This window comes from Erythrolamprus reginae, chromosome 2 (assembly GCF_031021105.1).
Source record: "Erythrolamprus reginae isolate rEryReg1 chromosome 2, rEryReg1.hap1, whole genome shotgun sequence".
Classification (NCBI taxonomy): domain Eukaryota; kingdom Metazoa; phylum Chordata; class Lepidosauria; order Squamata; family Dipsadidae; genus Erythrolamprus; species Erythrolamprus reginae.
The window spans coordinates 287091683-287113010 of NC_091951.1; the positions used below are offsets into that span (position 1 = coordinate 287091683).

Below are 21328 nucleotides of genomic sequence, written 5' to 3' on the forward strand. Positions count from 1 at the left end.
CTGGCCGTATACTAAAACAACATCACGCTCAGTCATTAATGTAATTATATAATTAATATTAATATTGTTGTATTTACTGTTAACAGCAAATTACTGTTAAGCAGTAATTAATTAATAATGATGTTCTGTCATGAGCTTTTATCATACTTTGAAACATGGTGGCATTATTTAAATATGAAGGAATGGAAATTACAGTCTGTGTTGTGAGCAGCTTCCCTTTCAGGATTTTGTCTTTAACAGATAGGGAATATTAGAAATTGGATTTGTGAGAAAAAGACGGTCTCTGTCTTAATATGTCATATATGACTGAGGCTTTCTATGGCAACTATTTAAACACACATATTCTTATAAATATAATGCAAGGTATGTTATCTTTACATATTACAAAACTTTTGCCAGACCCATCCTCGAATACAGCTCATCTGTTTGGAACCCATATCGCATCTCAGACATTAACACCCTTGAAGATGTCCAAAGATACTTCACCAGAAGAGCCCTTCACTCCTCCACTCGAAATAGAATACCTTACAAGACCAGACTTTCAATCCTGGGCCTAGAAAGCTTAGAACTAAGACGCCTTAAACAAGATCTAAGTATTGCCCACAAGATCATATGCTGCAATGTCCTGCCTGTCGGCGACTACTTCACCTTCAACCACAACAACACAAGAGCACACAACAGATTTAAACTTAATATTAACCGCTCCAAACTTGACTGTAAAAAATATGACTTCTGTAACCAAGTTGTCGAAGCGTGGAACTCATTACCGGACTCCATAGTGTCATCCCCAAACCCCCAACACTTTACCCTTAGATTATCTACGGTTGACATATCCAGAGTCCTAAGAGGTCAGTAAGGGGCGAGTACAAGTGCACTAGAGTGCCTTCCGTCCCCTGTCCTATTGCTCTCCCATATCTCCTATACCTTTCTTCTATTCCTATATCTCTTCTTCTATTCTTTCATTGATAGGTTCTATTACTGTATCTTCTTTTCTATTCTTTCTTAGATATATTTTACTATGAGTATCTTCTCTATAACCTTCATCATGTATTTTACTATGTGTATATAGATATATACCCAGTAAAACCCTCATTGTGTATTGGACAAAATAAATAAATAAAATAAATAAATAAATATATTTTTTCTGCCCAGCTATCAAACCTATTTGAAGTCACTATCCTGATCAGGCAGCCTATGTTGTCATGTCTCAGTGAGATCTACCTTCTTGAACACTGGTCAAACTGTATGTATGTATGTATGTATGTATTTATGTATGCATGCATGTATTTATGTATTTATTTGTTTATTTATTTATTTATTATTTAGATTTGTATGCCGCCCCTCTCTGCGGACTCGGGGCGGCTCACAACAAGGCCTAAACAAACCATAACAAATCCAAATAAATTTAAATATTTAAAAAAGTTTTAAAAGAACCCCAATATACTAACAAGCACACACACACACAAACATACCATACATAAATTGTACATGCCCGGGGGAGATGTTTCAGTTCTGGCTTATTATTTCAAAAGTTAAATTACAATAAACTACCAAAGAGCAATCATATTCCGAACCACAGAAGAATCACATTTGATAAAACACACAACACTGTTGCATTATGCAGGAGTTAGACACGTTCACAATATTTCATTCAAAGTAATCTGAATGAGAAAAGTAAATAATAATATAGGGACAATTCAATATGTTATTAAGGATATTATGCTCTAGGATTAGCAAAAAGATACAAACTTCCTAACTTTCAGTGTCTGAATTGTTAGGTAAACTGAAAGAATCTGAATATTATTTTAACATTTTTTATCAGCACAAAGAATACAGTATCTACGCAGAATGTCAGACAATTCCTCAAAAGGTTGTGGTAATATACAAATATTTGCTACACATAAAGATTTCAATGAACTGGAACAAGGAACTTCCAATGAGAAACGGTAGTCTAAGCAAATTACCGGTATTACAACTGTGATTGAGTCCTATAATAAATATTGTAAACAAGTAATAACATAAATAAAGAGAGCTGTTTAAGAAAAAATAAGGGAAAAAATTCAAATACATGTAACACATTTCCATTCTGGTTTTCAAAACCTGTAAAAACATGGTTAGCTCATGGTTCTGTCATGGTTTGAATAATAGTTCACACATTAAGTTTACATAAATCATGATTTACAAACTACTGTGGTTGGGTTCCCTCTATACCAGTGATCCGCAATTCCTAGTTAGTGGCCCATTGGTGGGCCAAACCCATTCGGAAACTGTGCTGCTGAGGTGGTATGTATGGACATGTGAGAAGCTGCATTTGAAAACGTGGTTTTACACATACAGATATATGAAATTATCCCCTCTCCCCCCACACTGCCTCCTCTAGTCTGCCAAATCAGAAAGATTGCGGAATGCTGCTCTATACACTCCCAAATAAAATTAAGCACATAATGATTTAATATAATAGGAGAACAAGGTACCAAGATATTGTGGCATTTTATTCATGGATTGTATTTTGGTTTTGCTGAATTTAGTCACTGTGGCTTATTTAATAAACTATATGTTTTAAAAATCCAGGGTTAGACTATATTAAAGAAACCAATGAGACCCAAGCTAAGTTCTTAAATATTGTCTCAATGATCATGTCTTTATAATAATAAAAATATAATCTGCATTCCATCCAGTGTCCACCGAAAATTGTATAGCATGCCTTGCTACACAGCTGGTGTGGCCAAATGTGCAATAATAATAATACAGTAATTGCTTGTACGGCAATTAATTTAGCACTCTACTGTACAGTCGAGAAGCCTTGCAATGACACTAACTAGAATTGAAATCTCAAAATGTGTACTCAGATGTCATCATGGGATTTTTATTCAAGCATGCACTGTAACACTATGATGGACCGCCGCACACTATAGGCAGAATATAGAGCAAAAAATATTTGACTGGCCTTGGATGTAAGCACCAAATCATTGTACAGGGATTTATCAGGGAAGACCATAACCAGTAAAAGAAAAGTCTGATACTATTCATGTGGAACACCATGCTTTAATAAATTAAATACTGCTGGACAAAATAATCTCTTTCGTGCAGACTGTATCACAGATTCTGTACATGTTCAGACTGGAAGACTAGCTGGGACGAACATTTTATGGATACTCAGTAAAAACTGGGAGCTCTCCTAGAGAAGCTGACACCATAAAAGCTTCTAACTTTTAAATGTCAGTTTGAAAAAGTTTTGGCAAACACTGCAAATGTTAGCTGAGCAGGCTCATCACTCAGCAAGGGGATTGTGTGGTATTTAATAAATCAAGCACTTACACATGCTTTCCTTGCCCAAACAGAGCACTTACCTCTAGAACCTATAATCTGCAAAGCATAGATAAGGCTGCCCATAGTGACTTGTACACATTAATTCTCAGGGGAGGGAAAGAACAGGATCTTAGATAATGGGTTATATGCTTTTGGAACGGTGATTTATTAAAGGAGACATGCTGCAGACAAGAACCAAGATGTTTCAGACACAGGTACATAATTAGGAGAGCTTTTCAGATAGAGATCCAAATAACTCTGAAAATGACAGTATTTAAAAATGGGTTACAAAATATTTTGAGTTTTATCTGCTTATTTCAGAAAATAAAATTAGAGAAAGTCAGGTGCTTGGATTATGATCAGAAAGGCATAGGCCAATTTCATGCTAAATCACAGGAACTCAGCAAATGGTAATTTGACCACCTTCTTTCTCAATTGCAACTAATTCATAGGATTGTTGAGTAGTGAACATGCTGTCTTAAATATCTGGATGTAGGGCAGCCATGAGTTTAACAAGTAAGTACAAATAAAAAGGACCTGGAAATAAGGGAGATCTTCTTTGAAATTCTAAAATAACAACAAAAATATGTTCATATATTCCAATTGAGCTACTGAGAACTTTTTAAAAAGACTGAGGTATGTTGTTTTTAAAACACATTTCACAGTTAACATGTGACAAGTTAGAAATCTGCAAAAATAGGACTCAATTTTCTTTTACTGTTTTTCTCTCTTACGAAGAAAGATGAGAAAGCACAAGCACAAGCTTTTGTGGAAGTTACACACTTTCTTTTACATTTAGTAATTCAAACTCAGCCATGAAAGCATTATAGAATCTACTAATGACAAAACACTACAAAATCATATTAGTTGTCCATTAAGTATACAGTACTTAAGACATAGTTAGTTCAGAATATTTGACTCAATTTCCTCCAACAGAAAGGTATAGGTTCAAATAAGCATTGAAACATTTTTTGGTTTATTTTTTAAATAAAAAGTGGTAAATTTAGATTATAAAGTAGATTAAATTAAATTATGTTAATATTTGCAGAACCTGCAGCAGAAATTTTAAGTAGTTCGGAGAACTGGTAAATAACATCTCTAACTGGCCCCACCTCCATCTATTCTCTGCCTCCTGAGTCCCAAATCCCATCAGAAGGTAATGGAGATTTTACAGTATCTTTTCCCTGAAGTGAGGTGGGAATGGATATTTTACAGTATCTTTCCCCTGCCACGCCCACCAAGCCACGCCACACCCACAGAACCGGTAGTAAAAAAAAATGAATCTCACCACTGATAATGCACCCTAATGAATTTGATAATGGTCTGGCTAGACTTATATTCATCATTTTAAAAAACTCTGGAGATACAGTGAACTATCAGATGAATAGGAAACAAATGTCCATAATTTCCAATCATAGGAAGAAAATGATCTTAACAGTATCAAAATGACTCATCTGAATTTCATATCTAGAAAGATTGTAAAGCAGGTTATATTGTAGAGATTCAATAAATTGGGAACAATTACCAGACACCAGCAGGCATTTTTTCAATCTTGCCAGACTTATCTCATACTTCTTTAGTAAATTATGGAAATGCAATAAATATGTCTTGATTTAAGTAAAGCATTTGGCAAAGTAGTCCATAACGTTCTGGCTTTTAAGAAATTTAATTATGGGCTTGATGAAATGACACTTGGTAGATACTTTCATTTTCAAAGGAATCAAAGTATACATGGATATAAAACTGGCACATGCCTGAACCTCTGACTAAAAGCATTTATTGTGAGCCGCCCCGAGTCTGCGGAGAGGGGCGGCATACAAATCTAAATAATAAATAAATAAAATAAATAAATTTATCCCAAATCATGTAGAAGCTGAGGATAGTCTGTTTACAAATAACTTGCATATTATATTCAAGAAGTGTTTATCAATGATTTCTCATCAAACAGAATTGGGGTAACAGTGGGAGTAACATAAGGTTCAAGTTCAGTCCTGGAGTTCTACTCTTCGACATTTTAAATCAATTAGTTATATATGAGTTGGAAGCAATACTTAGGAAATCTAAGATGATAATGATTTGGTGAGACATCTAACACTCTGTCAGAAATGAAATGAAAATGAAAATAATTTTGATAGATTAGAGAAACACCCCCAAAACAATAGAATAGAATTTAATACTCAGATATAGAAACGCACTCAGGATATAGAAATCAAATTAGGGGATAAGACTAATATTCTGATAAATAGTACTGACTTCTTATCATAGAGAATGAAGGCTTATGGATCAAATGCTTTCTTCTCTGTCACAAGTACAAACAGTTCTCGAGTTACAAGTATTTTTAGTGACCATACAAAGTTACAACGGCACTGAAAAAAGTGACCATTGCAGCACCTCCAAAGTCACATGGTCAAAATTCAGACTTGGCAACTGGTTCTTATTTAGGATGGTTACAGTGTCCTGGGATCATGTGATGCCCTTTTTTGACCTTCTGACAAGCCATGTCCTGGGGTCATGTGATCAGCTTTTGTCACCTTCTGACAAGCAGAGATGCCAATGGAGATGCCAGACTCACTTAACAACCTTGTTGCTAACTTAACTACAGTGATTCACTTAAACAACAGTGGCAAGAAAAGTCATTTAAATAGAAACATAGAAGACTGATGGCAGAAAAAGACCACATGGTCCATCTAGTCTGCCCTTATACTATTTCCTGTATTTTATCTTACAATGGATATATGTTTATCCCAGGCATGTTTAAATTCAGTTACTGTGGATTTACCAACCACGTCTGCTGGAAGTTTGTTCCAAGGATCTACTACTCTTTCAGTAAAATAATATTTTCTCATGTTGCTTTTGATCTTTCCCCCAACTAAGCATGGAGCAAAAGTCAACAAATGTTCTGCTTGGCAACATAAATTTTGTTCTCAATTGTGATTGTAACTGGAGGACTATCTGTACCACAGAAAGTTCTACAATAAATTAATATTCTAATTTTTGATATAGCACCATCAAAGAATGAAGAAACTTTTATTAAGAGTAAATATTAAGGATGATATTAAGAATAGAGATGTAAAACACCTGATGGATTATCTTGTGAAGCTTGTTCAAAGCAACGATATTTCAGAAAGCTAATAGTTTCTGCTTTAAAGAGCCTTCTTGAGTCCTTTGTAGAGAGTTGTTTTACTGGGACTGCCAGCGAAGCAAAGAACCTATGGAAGCACATGGGCAGCATTTTGAAAGGCATGACTGCCTTAAAACTCTTAGGAGGGACACTAGACTCCTCTGAAAGGTTGGTACAACTCTACTACTTTCCCGATTGCTTATTTGTACCCTATGACAATCAGTAAGTGTTGTACCTCATGATTCTTGACAATTGTATCTTTTCTTTTATGTATATGATGTTCGTCCATCATTTTCGAAGACAACTTTGACATCTAACAGGTTGTAGGCTGTCCACGATGTATCTGCAGGTGGCTGGTAAGGCCTCTATGGGCATGAAATGTTCTGCCATATGTTGGGCAGACATGTGTGGGCACCATTGTCATAGCATTTGCAGCTCCAGGTTTGCGGAGTGCTCGCTTCTGCTATGATTGTTCTTCTGTCCTCAGATGTCTGGCAGCCTTGGTGGATCAGTATGCACCATGTTGATAAATCTTATGCCAGGGTTTCCCAGGAAGTGCTGTCAATATCGAGGGATTTAAAGGAGGCTTTCAATGTTTCTTTTATGTACACTGAGATCATATGCACCAAAGACAAATTCCTTGTGTGTCCAATTACACTTGGCCAATAAAGAATTCTCTCCTCTCCTCTCCTCTCCTTCTACTGTAAATAGTTACTAATACAGCATTGGCTCAAACTTTTAAAACTCAATAGCCCATTGACAACATTTTTTAAATACAAAAGTATCTAAAATATCAACGGACATCTGGGGATATATTTTATTATCTCATTTAATATATACCTAAATCACCATATAAACATATTAAAATGTATGCATTAGAATGTTAACTTATGTCGTATATATATCATTATCTACTTTCTTTTAGCTTTACGCATTTGGTTTGCTACAGAAACTGAATCTGGGGGAAGAATGAGAAAAAATAAATTTATCCTCCAAGGAAAAATATTTTTAAATAGTAAACATATAATGCTTTAGTATATTTAGAATCCATGTGTGACCTTCAGTTATTCGGCAAACAATTGACTTGCTGTTTTTGAATCCTGTTTTAAACAAGTAAGTTATTGTTCTGCTGTAAAATAGCTGTAGAGAATTACATATTTTGCCCCTACTTGTGTCTTAAAGTACTATTGCAATTACTCTATTGTGAAGATACATACCATAACATTCAGTGCAAGTACTAAGTGGTAATTCTGAGCGAGGTATCCCTCCAGAAAAATAACATTAGTTCATGGAAACCAGTGGTCAACAACAGAGCTATAAATATCAGTGCAGTATAGAGGCTTCTCAGTTTAGCATGGACATAATTTTCATAGGACAAGAGCTTGTTTCATTAGATGCACAGAGATAGAAAAAACAGTAAATAAACATGGGTAGATTGAATCAAATCAGCAGAGAAAGAGTCCAAAAATGACCTACGATAAAACACTAAATGTAAATGTATACAGAACTTGTACAAAAAAACCCCACCAGCCAATGTACTCAAAATTAATGAGCAAAACCATCTCATATCAATTCCCTTTTAATATATAATTGTTCTGTTTTATGTATCACTACTGTTCTCACATTTGAAACATGGAGCATCTATATAGCAACTCTTTTCTGAAACTTCTGTAGTCAAGTTATGACCTTCTCTTCCTGATACTACAATGTCTATACTATAGGTCAGTGATGGCGAACCTTTTCTTCCTTAGGTGCCGAAAGATTGTGGGTGCGCGTTATTGCGCATGCGTGAGTGTCCACACCGATAATTCAATGCCTGGGGAGGGCAAAAACAGCTTCTTCTGCCCCCCAGAGGCTCTCCGGAGGCCGGAAACAGCCTGTTTCCCAACTTTTGATGGGCCTAGTAGGCTTGTGCTTCACCCTTCCCAAGCTCCAAAGGCTTCCCTAGAGACAGGGGAGGGTAAAAACACCTTCCCCCATCCCCCCAGAGGCTCTCTGGAAGCCAAAAACACTCCCAGAGCCTCTGTGGGAGCCACAAATCAGCTGGGCGGTTCACACATGGAGGTTGGAACTGAGCTAGGGCAACAGCTCGCATGCCAGCAGATATGGCTCCGCGCGCCACCTGTGGCACCACTGCCATAGGTTTCCCATCACTGTTATAGGTTATTGGGACTATTGTACCTGAAGGCAGAAAAGTGTTTTGGGTGTAAAAGCAAGCATATTGGCTGATACCATTTTGACAAACAGTGGCAAAAGACCATCCCATATTATCCTGCAGAAGAATAGTGGATTCCTGGATCCTATAAACTGTGGCTTCTCTTAGTAATGGTTGATCAAGGAGTGATTTAACTTAGAAATGAGAAATTTTCTGACAATGAGAACACTCAACTAATGGAATAATTTGTATTCAGAACTTATGGGGGGCTTCATCACTGGAAGCTTTCAAGAAGAGACTGGACAGCCATTTGTCCGAAATGATACAGGGGTGTAATGGCGAACCAATGGCATGTGTGCCACAAGTGGCACGCAGAGCCATATCTATCGGCATGCGACCCGTTGCCCTAGCTCAGGTCCAGTGCACATATGTGTGCCAGCCAGCTAATTTTCGGCTCACCCAGAGGCTCTGGGAGGGTGTTTTTAGCCTCCAGAAGGCCTATGGGGGGCAGGCGGGGGGCGTTTTCATCCTCCCCAGGCTTCAGGAAAGCCTCCAGAGCCTGAGGAGGGCAAAAAATGGGCCTACTGGGCCCACTGGAAATTGGGAAATGGAACAGTGTGGGGGGTTGCACACATGTGCAAGGGGGGTGCATGCGGGGCATTAAATTATGGCCGTGGGCACACGTGTGCGCGCGATAGGTACGCATATGCACTTTTGGCACCCGAGGGAAAAAAAGGTTCACCATGACTGATATAGTCAGCAGGAGATTGGACTAGATGATCTACAAGATCCCTTCCAACTCTGTTATTCTAAACAAAGGAATGAATTGAAGGTTGAAAAAAATTGGCCAGGTCTTGAACTATAAGCTAAATACCCTCCTCTCCAATGCCATTATATTAGGGTTCTAAGTTTGCTTGTGTCCCCCATCTAAAGGGACTGTCTGAGCACCAACACATTAATTCATTATTTGAAGAGCTTATCGACCTACAAATTGCAAAAATATGAAAATGCCCCAGTGTTCTATTCCTGAGATAAAGAAAAATGAAAAAAACATCACTGTAGATCATGACCCACAACTAGTGAAGTATTACTGTCCTTTGAATCTAAAAAGTATCAAATCAAAAACATTATTCCATCATACAGAAGTCCTACAGTGCATATATAGATAGTCCTCAATTTATGGCCATAATTGAGCCCAAAATTCCTGCGGCTAGGCGAGATTTTGCCCCACTTTACAAGCTTTCTTGCCACAGTTAAATGAATTGCTGTAGTTGTTAAGTTAATATAGATGGTTGTTAAGTGAATCTGAACTTTGCTTGTCAGATGGTCATAAAAGGAGATCACATGATCCTGGGCAGGGATGAAATCCAGCAGGTTCTGGACAGCCAGTAGTGGAACTTTTGAGTAGTTCAGAGAACTGGCAAATACCACCTCTGGTTGGCCCCAGAGGGGTGGGAATGGAAACTTTGCATTATTGTTTCCCTGCCACACCCACCAAGTCATGCCCACCAAGCCACACCACACCCACTAAGCCATGGCCACAGAACCGGTAGTAAAACAATTTGGATTTTACCACTGACCCTGAGACATTTCAACCATCATCAAAATATGAACCAGTTGCCAAGCATCTGAATTTTGGTCACATGACCATGAGGATAATGCAACAGTCATAAGTGTGGGAAATGGCCATAAATCTTTTTTTTTCAGTGTCTTTGAATGTTCACTGAATTAACTGTTGAAAGTCAAGGGTTAACTGTACTCCTAGGAGGTAGGATTGCAGAGGGGTGCCTTGAATAATAGTCCAGCTCACAGGTGTCAAATTCACTGCTTCATGTTGCCGTCAAGTGACGTTTTGCGTCGTTTTCTCCTTCGCAGAGCTGGGGTGGCCGTGGCCTACACATGACACATTCAGCTGCAGGACGCCAGTTTGACACCGATGGTCTAGCTTATTAATAACTTAAAGCAGAATCATATGAGCCTGGAAAAATTAATTCAAGGTCCCAGAAAGTGGCTCATACATTACTACAAAAAGCCATAAGTAACCCTGCACACTTTCTAACAAAGTGCTACATTTCACTCATGCACCATTCAGTGTATTCATCCATTCAAGAGATTGCTAGATTCAGCTTGGGTTCTGACCAGTGGAAAAGAAACATGCCTCTGGAGAAATTATCTAGAATATACAGTATGTGACAGAAGTGAGTAAACCCCCTCATATTTTGTAAATATTGAAGTACAGTGATCCTTCGCCACTTCGCGGTTCACCTTCTGCAGCTTCAGTGCATCGCGGGTTACTGAAGGAACCAGAAGTGAGGGTGGGTGGCGGCTGCTGTCGCCGCTGCCACTGCTGCTACGGATGTCCTACGACGCTGAGGTGAGGAAGGGGCAGCGAGCCAACGGGGAAATATTTCTCCCCCCGCCATCCCCCGGCTTTTCCCTGAACGCCCACAGCAGTTACCTCCTGCACCCGGAATACCTGTAAGCCGCTCTCCTCCACACCTGTTAACCCCATCGAGGTCAGTGCCAAATCCGAGCCTCCTTTTGCCTGCCTACCTAGGCCTTTATTTTTGTTTTGCCTCCCGGCTGCGCGCACTTCCAACTCTTTGCCCAGCTGCTTCCCCAGGCCGTGGTGCTTCCAGAGCCCCATCTGGCTTTCCTTCTTTCCCCTCACCTTAGTTCGAAGATCTCTGCTCCACGCTGCCTTCAAGACAAATTGATTTGGCCGGCTGGCTTGTTGATAGCAGGGACGGGAGGGGAACGAAAGAAAGACACAGCATAAAGTTCAAAGTTGGAGAAGAAGGCACTGAACAGCTCAATGCACCTTTCTTTCGTCCCCTGCCCCCTTGTCCCTGCCATCAACAAGCCGGCCAGCCAAATCAGTTTGGCTTGAAAGCAGTGGGGAGCAGAGATCCCTGAACTAAGGGGGGGGGAGGAAGGAGAGCCAGATGGGGCTTCAGAAGCGCCATGGCCCAGGGAAGCAGCCAGGCAAGGAGTTGGGAGTGCGCGCGGCTGAGGCCAAAAAAAAAAAAAAGGCCCAGCTAGGCAGGCAAAAGGAGGCTCAGACTTGGCACTGACTTTGATGGGGCTGACAGGTATGGAGGAGAGCGGCTACGGGTATTCCGGGTGCAGGAGGTGACTGCTGTGGGAAGTGAGGGACAATGTGTGGGGGATTAAAAGTAGAAATCCTACTTCATGGATTTTCCTTTATTGTGGGTGGTCCTGGAACGTAATACCCGCGATAAACGAGGGATCACTATTTCATGTGACAATACTGAAGAAATGACACTTGCAATGTAAAGTAGTGAGTATATAGTTGTATAGCGGTGTAAATGTGCTGTCCCCTCAAAATAACACAACATATTAACATCTAAACTGCTGGCAACAAAAGTTAGTACACCCCATGTCACATAGTATTGTCACATATCAGATGAAAGCCAGCACTGTTCTGAGAAAAATGATGCCTCTCCCACCTCTTTATATTATTTCTAGCCTGAGATACGATAAAAAATAAAAAGCCATACCAGGCCAAAATTTGCGCTTTTTCAAAACTTTAGAAGTCTGTAAAAAATTAACTGATGAAGAAAAAAATTCAAAACTTTTAATTTGTAATTAACTGAAGTAAGTACTATTTTAGTTAATTACAAATTAAAAGTTTTGAATTTTCATAAAAATTCATAAAAATAAACAAAATCTAAAGACGCGAGGTAAAAAAAATTCATATTTGAATCACTTGATATGGAATGACCCAATGTACCACTTTCCTGGAGCCTTGGGAGGATGAAAAGAGCCTCCGACACCCCCGACTAGAGGCCCTTCGGAGGCCAAAAATGCCAGAATCTCCGTGCAAGTTCAAAATCAGCTGGCCAGCGCACATATGCACGCTGGAGCTGAACTAGGGTAACGGCTCATGTGCAGGCAGGTTCCACAGATTCTCGTGCCACAGGTTCACTATCATTGTGATAGGGGGCAAAACTTTAGTAGCCTTCTCTATTGGCTGATGTCTTTCAAGAAAAGTATTAACTCTTACGTTTCTTTCATTGGTTAGTGGGAAGATGAAGAGCTGTAGGCAGATGAAACCATAACTTTTAACATACTGTTTTACGCAATCACATGTAGGTCATGCAATATGGTATAGATCGCTTTCAAAGTGCGTTTTCCAACTTTCTGCTATTGTGTCACAGTTTCTGTACTGTACTGAATTTTCATGCTCCACTGCGTAAAAGTTAAACAACCTGTTAAGCTATAAAGCTAGTTTTGTAGCATTTTTCCTCAATTTTCATCTTTGACCTCGGACAGGAGAAGGCATTTGAAGACTGGAAATTCATAACTGTCCTGTTTTAAGATTAACAGCATTCTAAGACCAATTTTCAAGGTAAACAATCTTAAATGGCAACAGAGTCTTTTTGACATTTAAAATATTCAGTAATAATACTACAGGTAGTCCTCTTGACTTACAACAGTTCATTTAGTGACCATTCAAAGTTACAATGGTACTGAAAAAGTGACTTATGATGGTTTTTCACACTCATGACCATTGTAGCATCACCACGGTCATGTGATTTATATTTGGGAGCTTGACAATTGGTTCATATTTATGATGGTCACAGTGTCCCAGGTTCATGTGATCCCCTTTTGCAACTTTCTGACAAGCAAAGTCAATGGAGAAGCCAGATTCAATTAATAACCGCAGTGATTCACTTAACAAATATGGCAAAAAACATTGTAAATTGCGACAAAATTCACTTAACAAATTTATCACTTAGCAACATACATTTTGGGACTCAACTGTGGACATAACTCAAGGACTACCTCTACATGTATTTATCAGCTTTTTTTTTGTTTTAACAAAAACCGAAACCTGGAAGACCCCCCACTCCTTTCTCCATCAAAGCATTATATTTATACCTTGCCCTATAAATACAAACGGAACACAGCCTTTCAAACTCCTTCTACTCCTGCAATTATAAGACAATGCACCAACAAATGCTGTTTCATCATGTTGGAAACAACAGTAGATTATCAAGAACTTACATAGCAGCAACTGCCTTAAAAAGATAATTACCCAGCCATGCCTTGAAGACAAAAGGAGTCTCCTTCAAGATGCACCCTACTTACAGTTCATTTGAACATATCAGCCATTTTTAAATAACACCAAGTAGCCCAACAAAAATCCCAGACAAGTACTAAACTAACTCTTGGGGGAGGGGGGACTAAGCACATTGTACCTGTGATGGGAGACCACTGGAAAATTCAAGAGCAGTAATTTTGAAAGCTGGGGAGGGAAAAAATCCAGATGCCAATGGAAAACATGGTTGCCAGGAGTAAGGCTCAGTTTGAAGACTTTATATTAGCAAAGGTAGCCACTAAGAGAGACTAGTTGTTGTTGTTGTTGTTATTATTATTATTATTATTATTAATTATTATTATTATATTTGTATGCCGCCCTTCTCCGAAGACTCAAAGCGGCTCGTTAGTTAGTTGCCTTCTACTGCTAGTCCTCCTATAACTCTACAAACAAAAGCAACACGTCCATTCATTTTGGAACCAAAAGCCATTTGAGTAAGAGAAGCAGCAGACAATGAATTGTTATTATCTTGCTTGCTGCAGGTGTTTTGTTTGGCTCAGAATTTCTGTCTCTTCACAATCAACTACTGTGTGATGAAAAAGGAGCACTGTCTGTTCCTGGGGATGACAGTATCGCCGAAGTCTTCCTGTACACTGCTATTCCATCATACCTTTCCAGTAAAGTATTAAGGATGAGTTCCCTTTTTATTCCTCTTGCTTCTTTCCATGTCCCTTATCTACAGATAGTCCTCGGTTTACAGAGTTCGTTTAGTGAGCATCCAAAGTTATAACAGCACTGAAAAAGTTACTTATGACCATTTTTCACACTTACAACTGATGCAGCCTTCCCATGGTCACATGATCAACATTTGCATGTTTGGCAACTGGTTCATATTTATGATGGCTGGGGGTCATGTGAACAGCTTTTGCGATCTGACAAAGAAAGTCAATGGGAAACCAGATTCACTTAACAACCCATGTTACTAATGTAACAATGGCAGTGATTCACTTAACAACTAGAAATATAGTAAAATGGGGGCAAAACTCCCTTAATGAATGTCTCACTTAACAACATAAATATGGCCTCAACTGTGGTCATAAATCAAGGACTACCTGTATTATATTTTTTTATAATGTATTTTAGATTACAAGCCTTGTAGGCAGAGACATCTGATTTTATTCTTGTAGATGCTTAAGCTAAAGAGCAAGATATATGGTGCTAGATATAGATTAGCATGCACCTATCTTTCCATATCCATCCATTCTGGATTATTTCACAAATTTCCAGATATACAAATCTGGTGAAGCATCAAACAGATCAAATAGAATTTAGAAGTTTTTAAAGTTTTGTTAGGACAGCATAATGTACCTTTGCAATAATCCTCAAAACTAACTGACATAGTAGATCAAACAGGAAAGTACTTTGCTTTACGGTCACATGATTAGTTGAAACAAATTCAGAATAAGTACTATATCATGGAAAGGAAAAAAGAAGTAAAAAAGACCAGGCTGCCAAAAATAATTACTGAGAATACTTATACAGAAGTGAAACATTATTTCTTTCTTAATGACCTCTCAACTTCATACCCCATTTCCAATCATAAATCCTTTTATTAAAAAGCAGGCCATAATTACTTGAAATGTTATTACAGAACTTGTTTAAAATTCTAATATAAATAAATGAAGATGTCATATTACTGATCTAGTTTCAAAATGATTGGGAATTCATTTTAAAAACAAATCAAGGAGGAGATAATAAAAGGGGGCAGGGAGCAAAATTCACATCTTTAAAAATGCTGTAAAGAATACAGTAATTGGTACTCTCTATCACAACCAGACTTTCATGTACAAGATAGAGATTAATTGACTGGTCAGCACAATCCATTTTCCATTATAGAATTCCTAGACCTAACAGAGCATTTATTTTTAAAAAATGTTAAGTAGCTGTAATATAGACACTGTGTTCACAGCCCTGTTATCAAATAGTTATAAAACTAGCAGCTAAAAGGCATAACAATTTGCAAATACACATACACACACAAATAATTTTGAGTCTACTGTACTTCCTGTTTTTCTATTGATTGTTTAGTCCACTTTTTTCTCTCTACTGAGGTCAAAGAGCTATTCTTCTTCTGTTACCAGTTAAAATATCACAACTGAAAGGCAGTGGCTTTCTGTCATGACAAGATATCATCTTTGCTTATGTATGTCTTAATAAAGCAGTCTATAAGCTACCATTTCAAAATTTCATATCCAGCCACAGGTTTGTTGATAAATCTCATTGCACTTTAGGGCTGCAGGGTTTCAGACTGAAAATTAAAATCTGGAAATCCCAGGATTTTTTTTTTGTTAGTTACAGCAGTACATGTGGAAAGTACAATATAGGGATCAACAATTGTTCTTTAAGATCCACACAGTAATTTAGATTTCATGCCTCAAAAGATAAAATAGTTTGGGGGAGGGGGATTTGAGTAATTCTGATCCTTATACTGCTTGTAGGCCTTGAAAAGCACAACTATACACAGTAGAATTTACTTCTGAATAAAATGGAAATATTTGTAATGATATTTTTAAAACATAAAAAGTTTTGCATGTAGCTATGGGTGTATGTGTATCTGTATATTTATACGCACACCACTTTAAAACTGAGAAATTAATATGCTTAAACGGATGTGTATATTGTATGAACCCAGTCTTGTAATTATCTATTTAAATGTTTTTAAAGAGTAAAATATTTATATTAAACTGACTATTCAAATGCAAGTATTTCACAACTTGAGATTTATAACACTTCAACTTTCCATGTTCTAGCACAGAGGAAGTGGCGATGCAAGTTTTTTAAAAAGGCAAACACAGACTAAAGGGGGAGGGGGAGTAAAAGAAATACTGCAAGTTCTGAAAAATATCAACCTTATCAGTAATGTTCAAACCTAGTAATCATAGAAATTAAACTGAAGCTAGAAAAAAAGTCTTACTTTACATTTATAAAAATGTAAACAAAACATAAACGTTTATAGAGGCATTTTATAAAGGAATGGCCATTAACATACCATTAACATAGATCCATATTACATAGATGAGAACTATATTAGTAAATGAAATCTATGGTGAAATTGTAGTTTGGTTATTAATATATAGTACCATCATGGCACTTTGCAGAGAAACAATGGTGCAAAGTCAGTTAAAATTAAAAATCTGGTAGAAGAGAAAGAGGAAGTAAAAACAGAAATGACTTTTATTGTGTAGTAGCTGGCATAAGCAAAAACTTTATGATGGTAATACTAGATGCTCAGTTAGTGATTAAATATTATTGAGATGAATGGTTTCAATAGAGCAGATCAGAATAGAGGTCAGAGGGCTCAAAAGTGAACATATATCATGTCCTTTGAGTTGAAATTAAATCAAGATTAAGGTTAATGTTCATGTTTGCACTTCTAATAGACTAACTGAGCTACCTGGAGGACCATGCTAATAAAGCTACCAAGTTGGGATCTTGTGCTGGGCTTAGACATAAAACAAAACATGGCACCTCTGAAAAATAGCATGGATTATCTTTACATTGTCAACAATAGGTACATCAAGGAATTTTTATGCCTAACATAGGGCCAAAAGGTAAAACGAGGGCACAAGAAATGACTCAACAGAAAAAGCTGAGGAGGTCCCTACCTCCATTTACCAACAAATGTATAATGCATTATTCACATTTAAAGGCAACTTTGTTGTATTGCAATTAACAGAGATGGCTTTTAGATCTCCAATGTTCTTCCCCAGGACATAGGCCATATTAAAATTTTATCTAGCATTTTCTAGCAGTCTATCTCTACTGGAAAAATATTAGGTCCTGTTACCATGTAAAAACAGTAAAGTTACAAGCTTAATTCATGGTGATTTCACAGAAATACCAGTATTCACATTTTGGGGTGAAGGGAACAGTATTAAAATGCCACTGCTTTCTTCCATTATGTTTCCAACATAAAACTAGAATAATCCAACCAAAACCCTGGTTCCATATCCAAGAATCTTTTTTTTTGTCTGACTATATTCAGTGTATATATATAAATGCAATATATTTCTCATCCAATTTCTAAGCAAACACTGGGGAATAAAATATCCCAATCAATATAATGGACAGAAAAAGAAGTGTGCACCATGCTGTAATATTGTCAACATTTCTCCCAAACTAAGTCCTCATAACTATTTAATCAATATATACTCAGTACTCAATGATTAAATCAATCATCCATATTTACCCATAATTTAAAAATCCCTTCATTAAAATATGTATTCCCCATTTAGAAATAATTTGAGTTTAAAATAACACAGATGCTATTTGTTTTAACTAGAATTATGAGTGCATCTTATTTAACTATCTTTAATACAAATAAATTTATTTATGCATTGGATTTACAATTCAGAAATTCAAAGCAATTCTTCCAATTTTTCCATACAACCACCCTAGAAGGTAGGTTGAACTGAGAAAGAGTAACTAGCCCATAATCATTCAGCATGCTTCCATGGCCAAGGGTGGACTTGCAGCAGTCTCTCTCTCTCTATCATAACATAAATAATGCTTATTTTTAAATGAAAACACTGATTTCAAACCATATAAATCTCAAAACCTTCTAACAAACAGGCCACTGTCAAAGTAAAATTGACTATATCCCAATGAAATCAATATTATTAGGCAAAATCTATCATAGAAAAGCAGTATGTAGTAAAACTAAAGTTTGTTAGTTTTAATAAATTTTAATATAAATAAAAATACTTTTAAGTACTGGACCATTACATATATGGAAGGCTGAAGTGGATTAAAGTTGACCAGAAAAACCATTTTAAAAAATTATATTTGGACATAAAAAAGACATATTGCACATTACGGCCTAATTCAGCATTGAATTTTATGCAGAGGTTTGCATTTTTTTCCTTAGGAAATTTAAAGTATTTTGCCCAAAGCAACATTTCAGTTCTTCTGATAAGACTCTGGAAGAGGGCAGAAATATTATTCCGTACATGCATAGAAGCCTTGGTTGCTATCTGCTGCTAGCAGTGCGGCATTACAGAGTAGGTACCGCACCCTCTCTTATAACAAGGGGGTGGGGAAGACATTAAAGCTACCATTGGTCCTTGAGGCCAAAAAATACTACTGTAGGGCTGAACAACCTGTTATAAAGCACCATCTAGCTAGCTTTTTCTCTGGGCTATTTACTCTCAGGCAGAAGAAGCATTTTTTTTAAAAAAAATATCCTCCTAAAAGTATCCAGAAGGGCGGATGTACCTTTCCACCATATAAATACAAACACCTGTCTCCAAAGATTCACACTTTCTTCCAATTGACCAGGCTGAAATGCCTATTAAGGGCATCGATGCCATTCCGCAGTACCCATATATAACATGAGAGAAGCATGCCCTGTATACTCTCATTTGCTTTAAATCCCTAAGAAAATGCCAAAATACTAATTCAGTTCCTATACTGATAATAACCCGACCTAGGTACTGAGGGCAACGAGAAAAGCTCTCAGGCCTTGAACTCATCATTAGGAAACCACACAGGCCACTGTTCCCCATTTAGTTAAACATTCAAAGGTTTACATATTGTTTTAAACCACCTATTCCTGAGGTAAAATGCAAAAAAATGGCAGAGGGAAATGTTTCCTCTGCCAGTGCAAGACAGCCCCCCACCCTCCTCTTGCTTCCATCCCTATGGCTGCCTACTTAAGAGCAGTGGTGCATCCCCCCGCCCTCATCAAACCAAACCCATTTATTATTATTATTATTATTATTATTATTATTATTATTATTATTATTATTATTATTATTATCGATGCTTTTTCGCGACTTCACGCCAGGCTACCCATATTTCTCATTCAGCGCCGCAGGGCAAACATACCCCCCCCCCGGCCACCACACACCCGCATTTATTAAATCAATTGAAACATACAGGGAAACATAAATCGGCCCCAGCATGGATCCTATGGGCGTAAGTCTCTCTCTCTGTCACTCTCTCTCTCACACACAACACACACGTGTGTGCAATTGCACACAGACATGCAAGAAGGCCTTCGCACTTTATCTCGCGGCGACTAGCCAGGACTGGTTTTCTTCCTCTTCCTCCTCCGAGCAGCACTTTCTGTTTTCACGTGCCGAGTCTCAAAGCCACGCCGCCGCCGCCGCCGCCGCCGCCACCCCCTTAGTTAAACCACCAGGCGCTGTCCCCGATAGCCTTGGGGTGGAAGCGCCCGTCCGTCAGGGGTTTCTCACGGCTGCAAGATAAGGCTGGAGGATCGAGCGCGGGATGTCCGGGTGGAGCGGGGGGTGGGTGCAGAGAAGAACACGTTTACCTGGCCTCGCCGCCGCCGCCCCCCATGGAGTAGTGAAGCTCGAGCCTCGGAAAAGCAAAGCTCCCAGCCTCGCTCTCCGCCCGCCACTCACCTCCTCGCTCTCGCCCTCTTTTGTCTCGCTTCCTCTTTCACTGCTTGCTTTCGGTGCCGCCGTTTCTCGCCTTTCTGCAGCTCGGAAGAGCGAGTTCTGCTCCTCCTGGCTCGGGTGGATGGCGAAGAGGCGGTTGCTAACGAGGAGTCCGTACGCGGAGAGTTAAGGGGAGGCGACTCCGGCAACGCCGTACAGCCCTCCGCGCTTCTTCCTGTCGCTTGGTCGAGTGCAGCGCCGTTTCCCGCTCCGCTGACTCTTCGCACCGGTTCGGGCTCGGGCTGCTCGAGCGAATGCCGGACAAAGAACGGCGAACGGAGAAACGCGGCAGCGCTGGCTGGCTGACTGACTGACTGACTCTTCTTGGAGTGGCCCAGGCCGGGCGGGAGGACGGAAGAACCTCCTTAGTCCGGCCGGTACAAAAGGGCGAGTGGCCCGGGATGCGGCTTCAGAGTTGTGGAAAGAAAGGGTTAACTTTAGATTTCCTTATGAGGAAGGCGGGGCAAAAAGCGAAGAGAACAAGCAAAGTGGTTGCGGGGAGAAAGCCTCTCTCTCTCACACACAAACATTGTGTCACACACTCAAACACATTCTCTGTCTCTCTCTCACACATACACACACACACACTCACTCACTCCGTCTCTCTCTCTCTCTCTCTCTCTCTCTCTCTCTCTCTCTCACACACACACACACACACACACAGACATTCACATACACATACATTATCTTTCACACACACTCCCACATATACATAGTCTCTCACACAGCCTGTCACACACACTCTCACATATACACACATTCTGTCTCTCACTCTCACACTCACACACACTCTTACTTACACACACATTTTCTCTCACATTCGGTCTCACTCCCTCTCTCACACACACAGTGTCTCTCAAATACAGTCTCTCTCATATTCTCTTTCTCACACACATACATTTCTTTCTCACACACACACATACACAATCTTTGTACTACGGCATCTTTCAGATGACGTGGGAGACCTCTTGCTTGACAAAGCCAAGGCAGCAAACAAGATCTGAGTGTTTGAAAAGTAACATTCGTATCTCTTTTTATACAAATGGGGGTTTGGCTCCTTACAGAGAAACTAGGTATAACTGTCTCCGTCAATACAATGTTTAAAAAGTTTTCATCTTTTTAAACGACTTGTCCTTTAGGCAAATGAGAGCTTGGCCTTCATAAACCCATTTTTCCCAGGCTTCGTCTACTAGGCTACACTGCCAGAAACCCGG

The 21328-nt window shown here is 38.8% G+C and overlaps 1 protein-coding gene across 2 annotated transcripts in view; it reads right to left on the bottom strand.

Annotated features, from left to right (window-relative positions):
* Positions 1 to 21051, bottom strand: part of CDC42SE2 (CDC42 small effector 2) — a 69698-nt gene extending 48647 nt beyond the window's left edge. Inside the window, exon 1 of one of the 2 annotated variants that reach the window (XM_070742834.1) lies at positions 20079 to 21051. The gene's annotated coding sequence lies outside the window, so the exon portion shown is untranslated. Of the gene's footprint in view, positions 1 to 19714; positions 20012 to 20078 lie in introns of those variants that run through there. The other variant, XM_070742835.1, reaches the window with a different exon arrangement.
* Between the last annotated feature and the right edge of the window lie 277 nt (positions 21052 to 21328).